Raw genomic sequence first — 9,113 nt, 5'->3', positions numbered from 1 at the left:
GACTATCCTGAGGCGGGAGAGCAAAAGGACAAGATACAAGGCTTATAGTTGTCTGCTAAATGTCCATGTTGCCTTGCCATCAGCTGAGATAAGGTTTTTGGTATGAGACTGTTTAGGTGGCCAAGCCTGCAGGATGGCTCAGTGGTTAGAAAGATCATCCTTCAACTAAAGCATTTAGATTAGAGCACCCAATTTAGCAAAAATCTAAATGCTAAAATGTTTGAAATGTGCGAGATACCGGGATTCCGACGAGGCTGCTCCTTCCATGACCTTGCAGTTTAAGAGGAGGGAGCCAGCAAGAGACTAATCCTTCTGGAGATAAATGAATACCTTCTTCAGTAAAAAGAATGTGTTAATAAACAAGTTATTTAAAAAAAGTTCCACTGATTTTCCATGTGTGCATTTTTTGTTGATACTGCATAATGAAATGTCGACAACACTGGAGAATTTGTGGAATTAAAAAGACTGATAGCTGCTCGATACTCATGGCATAAATGTGAGAAAAACTCTACAAGGACATTTTAGGATAAAAGCATTTGAGGCAGAACATCAGGACATATCAAAAAACCCTCATGAACATCTGTGCACAGAGCAAATCTTGGTTACATTCCTTTTAAACAGTATGTAAATACGCTACAGCCGTCTCTTCACCAATGCTCTTTTTTTCGAAAAACACGTTTCGGATTTTTTTGATAACAGCTCCATCACGGTGTCAAAATGTTGATGCAGATTAAACAATGAAACCAAACAGATCCAGGCAAATATTGACTATAAAAATCCCTGTGATACATCATGCTGTAATGAGCAAAGCACATGTCAGGGTAAAAGCGTGAGTCACGGTCGAAAGTTTTCAAGTAAGATTACTGACTCTGGCGGTGTTAATAAGCCTGTGTTTATACTCTGTGCCTCTGTGTTTAAGTAGAGCTGAATGACCCGGGATTAAACGGAGGCACGCACGCAGATGACAAACTGGTGTCGATGGGGGTTTGGAGGCCAGGCTTGTACGCAACACTTTCATATCAGCAGGGTCGCTCCGGTGGTCAGTCATCAAGTGTCTTTGTGCTGGTGATCAAAGAAGATCGTAGTCTATTGTTTACACGCTAACCATGCTATTCTCTCAATATACAAGAGGAAACACTTTAGTACTGAACTCATCTGTCATCCTGACACATCTTGCAACTCAACAAATCTGCTCTAATGTTCCTCTATGAAGCATTGGGGTGTCTCCATTCACACTATGCTACACCTGGCTGTAAAGAAACACCAAACCACAGGCACCTGCAGATCCAGAACACCACAAATAAAGAGATTAATCACACTACAAATGGGTGCTGGTGATTAATGGGAAACTGCGACCCTGTGGTCATAACATCTAGATAGGCATATGCGAGATAGCCTGAGGAACCAGTACAAAAGGGGGCTAAATGGGCCATCATCTGGCATTCAGTAGTATTCAGACCAAAAAGGGCTTCTTCTTTTTTCTTAACAAGTAGAAGTGAGCGAAGAGAAGCTCCACATCTGCTGCTTTTGATGGTGCAGTTGCATGTAGTTCCCCACCCTCCCTCTTGACCTCCTCGCTGTGGTTTTCCTCCTCTTCTTATTATTCCTACTTCCTCCTGAGAGGACATATTCCCACACTGTAACCAGAAGGAATCTTGGTTCTTTCTGGCGTGACTTTGTCCACTTTGGTTGCAGAGATACCCAGAAGCTCCCTGGGTTTGAAGGAGGGGCACGGTTAGAGGGGGCAAAGGCCTCACCGTCCCGAGGGACAGCCCTAGTCTTCCACATAACAGATAAACTGTAAAGTGGGATTTACACACTCACGTTATGCCACCCCGCCCACTGCCTTTAGCCCCCCATGCCTCCTGGGAAGGCTCTTATCAACGTGAAGAAGTCACTGAAGGAAATGCCAGCTTAATTTAAAGAGCCTGCACACCGCTCTTCATCTCCTGTCTGCAGCGATGAGAAGATTTGCTTTGCCACTGCTGGGTTCAGGCATGGCTTGTAACTATTAGACAGGGTGCCTTGTGGCATTGTGGCTGGCGTGCTAAAGGATCTGACCTGTGCACCCTGTTGCTTCCAGGATCAGATTACAGGCCTCACAGACATGGCAAAGAGCGTAGAAGCAACAGGAACAGGCTGAGCACACAGGCTTGGGAAATGTGCTCATGAATGGACAGACCTTATTACTCTGGGCAGGAAACACAAATCTGCAGATGTTGAACAGCTGGGAGACATCTGCATGGGAAATAAGTTATCATGAAATATAGGATCCCGGGCGTACTGCTGTGTTTTACATCCAATAGCTTGTGTAAGAGAGTCCTATTGCATGAAGCTGAAATGAATAAATTGGATTTCTGAATGGAGTGGCACAGTGGAGGCAGTCTCCACTATATTTCTGAGAAATTGCCCACATACTCAATCTGAGAGGGGCGCAAATGGCACCTTATATGCAGCATATTTATTCCCTTTGGTGGAAATGAGATGGAAGCTGAGGGAAGTGAAGCAGGGGAAGAGATAAGAGCAAGTTGTTTCAAGGATGCAGTCAAATAAAGTATTACAGGCAGTGTCCAGTCCAAAGCATCTGGTATCTGAGATGATGTTATGCATGCAGGCTGCTTGAGAAATGTGAAACAAGTGATAAACCTCAAAGCAACAAACAAAAAATAAAAGAGGCCTTTCCCATGAACTGGCTGATGAAGGACTCGAAGTTATGCAATTTCATCCTTATTCTGTTGTCAGTTTTAAATCAGCCATCATAACAGCATGTGTTTCTTTTGTATTTACCTTTAATGGCAAACAAAATGGGAAACATACTATGCACACTGCAGCTGTTTACTGGATTTCACAAGAATAATAATAAAAAAGAAACCCCACACACAAAACCCCCCAGATGTTTTATTGCAACAGAAACTTTAAAGTCAAAGTACATGCTTTTATTAAAAGAAATCTTTCTTATAACGCTTCAGCGACATATTGGCAATTCTCTTTATCGTGTAACATGCATCTGTCTGAAGAATGAAAAAGTGTGTGATCTTAGAAGTACCGCAAAGCCAATCGCTTCAAAGAAAGGCAGCAACTGTGAAGACATGAAAGCTTAAAAAGCCCTTATCAGATTGGTAAAGTGTTTTTCTCAAGACAGGAAGAAAGGTACAGACACACACACAAACCCAAGGAATCATGTATCAGAAGTTATTAGCATAATTCAAAGTGAATCATCAGGGACACTTCAAGGTTCAGCAGTTCATAAGCTTTGCTGCAAAAAGGTATAAAAATCTAAAATTAAATACGTGCGATATAGCTGATCTTGTACCATCTTTTCTCTGATGAGAGAGACTTCTATTTTCAGTGCCTATACCAAAAGTTAGGTCCTGAGGCTGAACAGTGTCATGACAAGAACATACTGTACATGGCAGTTTTAATGCATCACACTCAAATGACCAGAAATTGTGCTATCATGGATAATAACACTCCCAGAGAACCCCAGCTATTAAACTATAGTATTCTGGGTCACTTGCTTGACCATACATAGACTGACTATTACATCTAATTGCACTAGTCTGTCACAAGCAATAGTGATCATATTGAACTGCTCAGTAAGTTCCATGTGGCATGATTTATAGACAAACTTCGTCTCTCTATAAAGTGACGTTTGGACACAGTTCAGCTCAGGGAAACCAGGCAATCGCTATAACATCTGAAATTACTCCTAATCTCAGTTCCCAGAAAACCTTGGGAAACACTGTCTTGCTGTGCAGTTGGAGTAACCTGACTCATTCGCTAAATTAGATGCTTCGTGAGGTGCCAAGTTGATAACGTTTAGCGTGCTAAGGAATTTCTGTCAATCCACAGTTGAAAACTTAGAAGCAGGATTCCTCCTTTGGATGCCAAAGTCATGAGACTCCTGGATTTACAAGTCAGATAAAGGTTTATCTGCCCTTGGAAAAGGTCATAGGCCTCAAACTGGATTGTAATCAGATGGACCAGTCAGGAAAGGAAGTGAGCCTTCTGAATGTGTGATGCAAGAACATAAAGACTACCTGAACACCAGAACGTTTACCTTAAATCTGATTCTTTACCATGTTTTTTTTTTGTGTATGTGACTTTTTGTGAACCATCTTTTTTAGCTGTTAATAATTATTGCAGTTGATATTTTTTGAAAAGGAAGGTTTTAATCTGAATGCACCAAAGGAAGTGTAAACAGACAGCTTATTAAGCAGTGAGTCTGCTATTCTGTATTAAGTTGTTTCAGAAGAATGTCGAGCCTCACTTGGACTTGACTTGTCTGCAACAGCGAAGATGAAAGTTTTATTTCTGTCATGAGAATATCTGCTGTGCTGCAATGATCTAATCATGTGGATCGAGTTAGAAGGAGAGTTGATCAGAGACACATCTTTGTCTGCAGCCTAGCCTGACACTGGAGATACGAACACCTTGTTAAAAATGTGAGAATCGGGCATATTAATGATAATACACAAAACTGATTGATTTGTTTAAAATCCAGCATTTTGGACATTTTACAGGAGAGTGCAAGTTTAGCTATGACAGCACCCCCGGTGCAGAAAGAATGAATTAGTGGCTAGCTCAAGGGTCTAACAGCTGCAGCTTGCTGCAGGGTTCACTGTAATGAAACTGTCTCATTAGGCCACTCACAAGGAATTATGCTCATATCAAAGAGTTAATCAATACAGTTATGTATAAATGAGCAAAATGCAGAAAGTTTTTTTTGAAGTGGAACGATATGACAGTATTAGGAAGTTTACTGTTTGTACACCAGACTACAACACGCATCTTTAGACTCTGAGATGCTTACAGCCATGAATGAATAATGCTTGTAATACTGGGAGTTTGTAGAGAAAAACACAGTCTCAGAAAAACAGTGTGTATCGAGCGAAAGTGTTCGTAACAAGGCGCTTATGCTTTTGAAGTACTTTTCTCCCCCTTTTTAGATTCCAAACAAAAGATGTTCATAAATAATAGCAATACTATACATAAATGGCGAGAGAGAGACAAGATAATTTAGTACTCGGCGTGGTTCCTCTGTTTGCAGTCCTCCCTTTTCATATGAAAATCAGAGTGTCATCTTGGAAAATGTAACAGAAGTGAAAACGACTAAAATTTAATATGTGTAAAAGACAGCATGGCAGCGGGACCTCCTCATTAGTAGCCGTTGCTTTTGATTGTGGACAACAAAACAGTTCTTACATCCTTCTGGTGGCTGTACGGGATTCTATAAAGATTAATTCAAGAAGTAAAACATACATTTTTTCATTGACTTACTTGAAGGATTATCATGCAAGTGATATCTTTTTGATGGTCTGTGCGCAATGTGCTGTTTGTAGCACTGCTACAGCCTCATGCTCTATCCATAATAGATGCAAAATCACATCAAAGCCTAAATAGACACAACTGAGTGCTTTTCAGCATCTGAAAAAACCTCTCTCATGTCTCATCACAGATGTGATGTTGGCAGGATGACCAGAGGGTGGCACTCTAGTAACAGCAGTAAAATGGTTGTAAACTGCATATTTGTATATGAGGCTGTTTGGATATCTATAGCACCAATATCACACTCACAACCAAGAGACGTATTAGACAGACGGAGTTTTCAATAGTTCAATAGTTTGGGGATTTTTTTTTAATACAATATATGTGAATAGACTTATACTAGATTCATCAGTTAAGGTGATTGTAGTTAGTTTTAAGGCAGACGTAATAAGATCAAAACAAATACATCTGTACATATTTAGTAAATATCTTTGGCACACAGACCTGCAGCTTAATCTGCAGTTAAAGGTAAGCACTAAAACTTAAAGTCATAGCATGTCTGTATCATCTCATACTATTTAATATGCTTGAGATTCAGGTGCTGTAAAAAGAAAGAAAAAGACTTACACAAAATATAGTCTATTAAAGTTTGCATGATGCGAAACATGCTAATGGCTTCAGATCCACTTAAAACTATGGACCTGCTTAAAATTTGGGATCCTAGATCGATTACACTCCACATGCTCACTCTTTTTGACTTGTAAGGATAAATGTGAAGCAAACAGGAAACGAGTGCTGCTGTGATTTTGTTTCCTTTCGTCATGCATTTCACTGTAGCTCTTCATAAGAGGACAGTTAAGAAGGATTTTTTTCTCATTATTTTCCCCACCGAAATCAACAGTAACTTTCCAATTTGCACACTAGTCACCCAGAGAAAGAGCTTCAGTGTGAGTTTACATACTGAATCCCAAGTGTGCATCGTAGTGTTGATGAAATAGCATAGCGTATAACCAAAACAAGTCATTTATCAAGAGTTTCATCAACATGAGGCATCATTTGGGAGCATTTCCTGTTTCAGAAAACTCCTCGGGGACTTAGTTATCAGTGAGCATCAATTCCCTGTAGACTCCCCTTGCTGAGACAGTGGCCGTGAGACAGAGTGTGACCCTGCACCTACACAGCTTGATGGCCTAAATGGTTTAATCAATGTGGGTCTTTGAGGGATAAGGGCTCTTATGGGGGATGATGCTCAAGGGTGCATAGGGTCAGAGGGGATGATCAATATTTAAGGGGCCCACAGCATTGGCAATACAGTGCAGATGTGCATCTTTAGCTCCCTTCTAACCAAAAAATAAGCTACTTGTAAGACATTAATATGCCCCTGCGTAAATTAAAGGCGAACATTGTATGAACTAAGCTTAGAACTGGAGATGAATTATGAGCCTGCTCTTACATTTGTACATAAAAAACCAAAAAACTAAGTGCAGGTAGCATTGTTCCCATTGTTCCCTTAACAATATAAGTTAGCACAGGGCAGCTGAATCAGCTATGTTGATGAAAAAAATGGATTCTGAATGTGAGACCCTATTAAATGAGCATGAACTGCGATATTTCTGTCACTCTGCAGAAAGAGAAAAAATATATCTTCATCAGCTCTTTTATCACCCTTAATTTAAGCTGTGTACTTTTGGTTATATTCTGAAAAAGGCTGTCTTAATGCATTATTTAGGTGGTGTTTGCTGACTAGCACTTCCCAGTGACACTTTTTATTCTGTGTATTGGCGAGAAACCATAAATAACCACATTTTAATATATGACAATGAATACACTGTAGGAGCTACAGCTTCATCCTCCCTAAGGCTGCTTGGAGAGGAGGATTTGAGCCACACTCTCCACCATTTCGCTCTTCATACCTGCCAAAGGAAAACAACGAGAGCTTCATGCACCATATCTTTATTTACCTCTTGTGCTTTTGTTGGATCAGGGTTCAACCTGTTTCACTCTGAGAATTGACCATCTTGTCTGATACTTGATGTAATTAATGAGCTCAGAGTTCAGTGCGACCAAAAATCTGCCTATGGAGCAGGAGAGAGACAAACCTGTCGATAGTCAACAAGAACTGAGCTTATGTAGTGCTGAAAATGGAGGTTAACCACAGAAAAACAAGTCTGACCAAGAGTTCATCGAGCTCTGCTTCAATAGATTGAAGCTTAAGTCCTCATCGACTGGCTGTCGAGTTGCAGCTTATCTAACTTTGTGCTTCTGGGGCTGAAAACTTTCTAAAACTGAAAGACCTGGATATTCTTCAAAGGCTCTTGAGTGAACTTTTTTTAATCCATATGAAAATGTACATACTGCAAAACAAAAAAGTCAGATGCACTGGCAAGGTGACATCTGTTGTAGCGTGCAGCAGTTGCTAAGTTAGTTGACCTTGTGGAGCACCTCGGTGAAACTCTCATTCACACTTTTGAATGAAATGGCTGTGGCAGAACCTCCTGGGCCCTTTGTGTGCCCCAGGAATTTAACATAACCCTGGTCCTGTAGTGTATGCAGCCTGACTCATTTTCAACTGTCAATTTGTATGTGCATTACAGAATTTTCTATTAAAACTGAAAACAGCATTTTCCTGTACAGATGTGTCTCCATCAAAACCCCCGTGGAGCTGTTGAAATAGAGATCTGCAAATCTGCAATCTGTTGAACAGCATCTGCTGTAATAAACACCCTGAAATCATCAAAATTCAGAGCATGTGCAGTGAGGCAGACCCCTAAGCTAATATCAGCGTGACCATTACTCACAATCCCGCCTGGTCAATCATGCTAAATGTCCCCATCCCTGCTGTTGTCGTCCAGCCTTTGCTCCTCAGCCCCCTCCTCACACCGGAGGCCTAATCCATCATCCTGCCTGCAGTGCAAAGGGACGGAGCATGCAGAAAAGCTACACTGAGGGATTTAACTTTGTTACCACCAGAGGCCATAAATCTACAGCGGCTGCCTCCAAGAGCTGCTCTACAATTACATGATTAAATGTATGACGTAATATAAAGGATGCATAGATGTGAATGAGAAATTGTGGGTGTGACACTATTGTGATATTTTACCTCGGCTATAGAGCTGTAACCTAATGTGCTGCATAGTTCTAAGCTTTTAATATATTTCAAAGATGAGCTTTATCAAGATTTAAAGAATGGTCCAGTCAGCTTCTTAACTTGACAAATGGTGTGGCTTAATGGAAAGAAGCCATTTCATCCAATTCTTAAAGGACATTTTTTTAATATATTTATCATTTTGATATTAAAATGTAGTATATTTCCAACCCAGCCTTGTAAATACAAGTAAACATGTTTCTTCATTTAACAATATATCTTGTTATACATTAAATACATGCAGTACACCTAAAGAGAATCTAATGAACAAATGCAAAAATTCCTCTTATTGACAGCTTCTTCTAATGACATGCAAATGTTCACTGCAAAATTCAACCTTGATTGGATTGGTTTATTGATCGTCCTTTAACAACAGGACAAAGGTCAAGGGTTAAGTGCTTTCTCGTGTACGAGTCCACATGCTTAAAGACGTATTGTGATATCCATTTTGCTGACTCTTTCAGTGACGCACTTCCAGCGTCCTCTGTCAGGCAACAATAAATCATGTGTACATGTTTTACAAGTCATAGCCACATATGGAGACAGTGACCTTCAGTGATGCGGATAACAAGACAAATGTTGATGAAAACGTCATATTTTAGACGTTATACTGAGTCGATGTGACAGACAGTGACTTGAGGCACTAATTACACTCTGTCTTGTCACAGTTAAATTGTCACACTGGTCCTGTTTTCAACAC

This window comes from Oreochromis aureus, linkage group 19, assembly GCF_013358895.1.
Source record: "Oreochromis aureus strain Israel breed Guangdong linkage group 19, ZZ_aureus, whole genome shotgun sequence".
Classification (NCBI taxonomy): domain Eukaryota; kingdom Metazoa; phylum Chordata; class Actinopteri; order Cichliformes; family Cichlidae; genus Oreochromis; species Oreochromis aureus.
The sequence above is the reverse complement of the archived record's forward strand: the minus strand, read 5'-3'. Positions refer to the sequence as shown.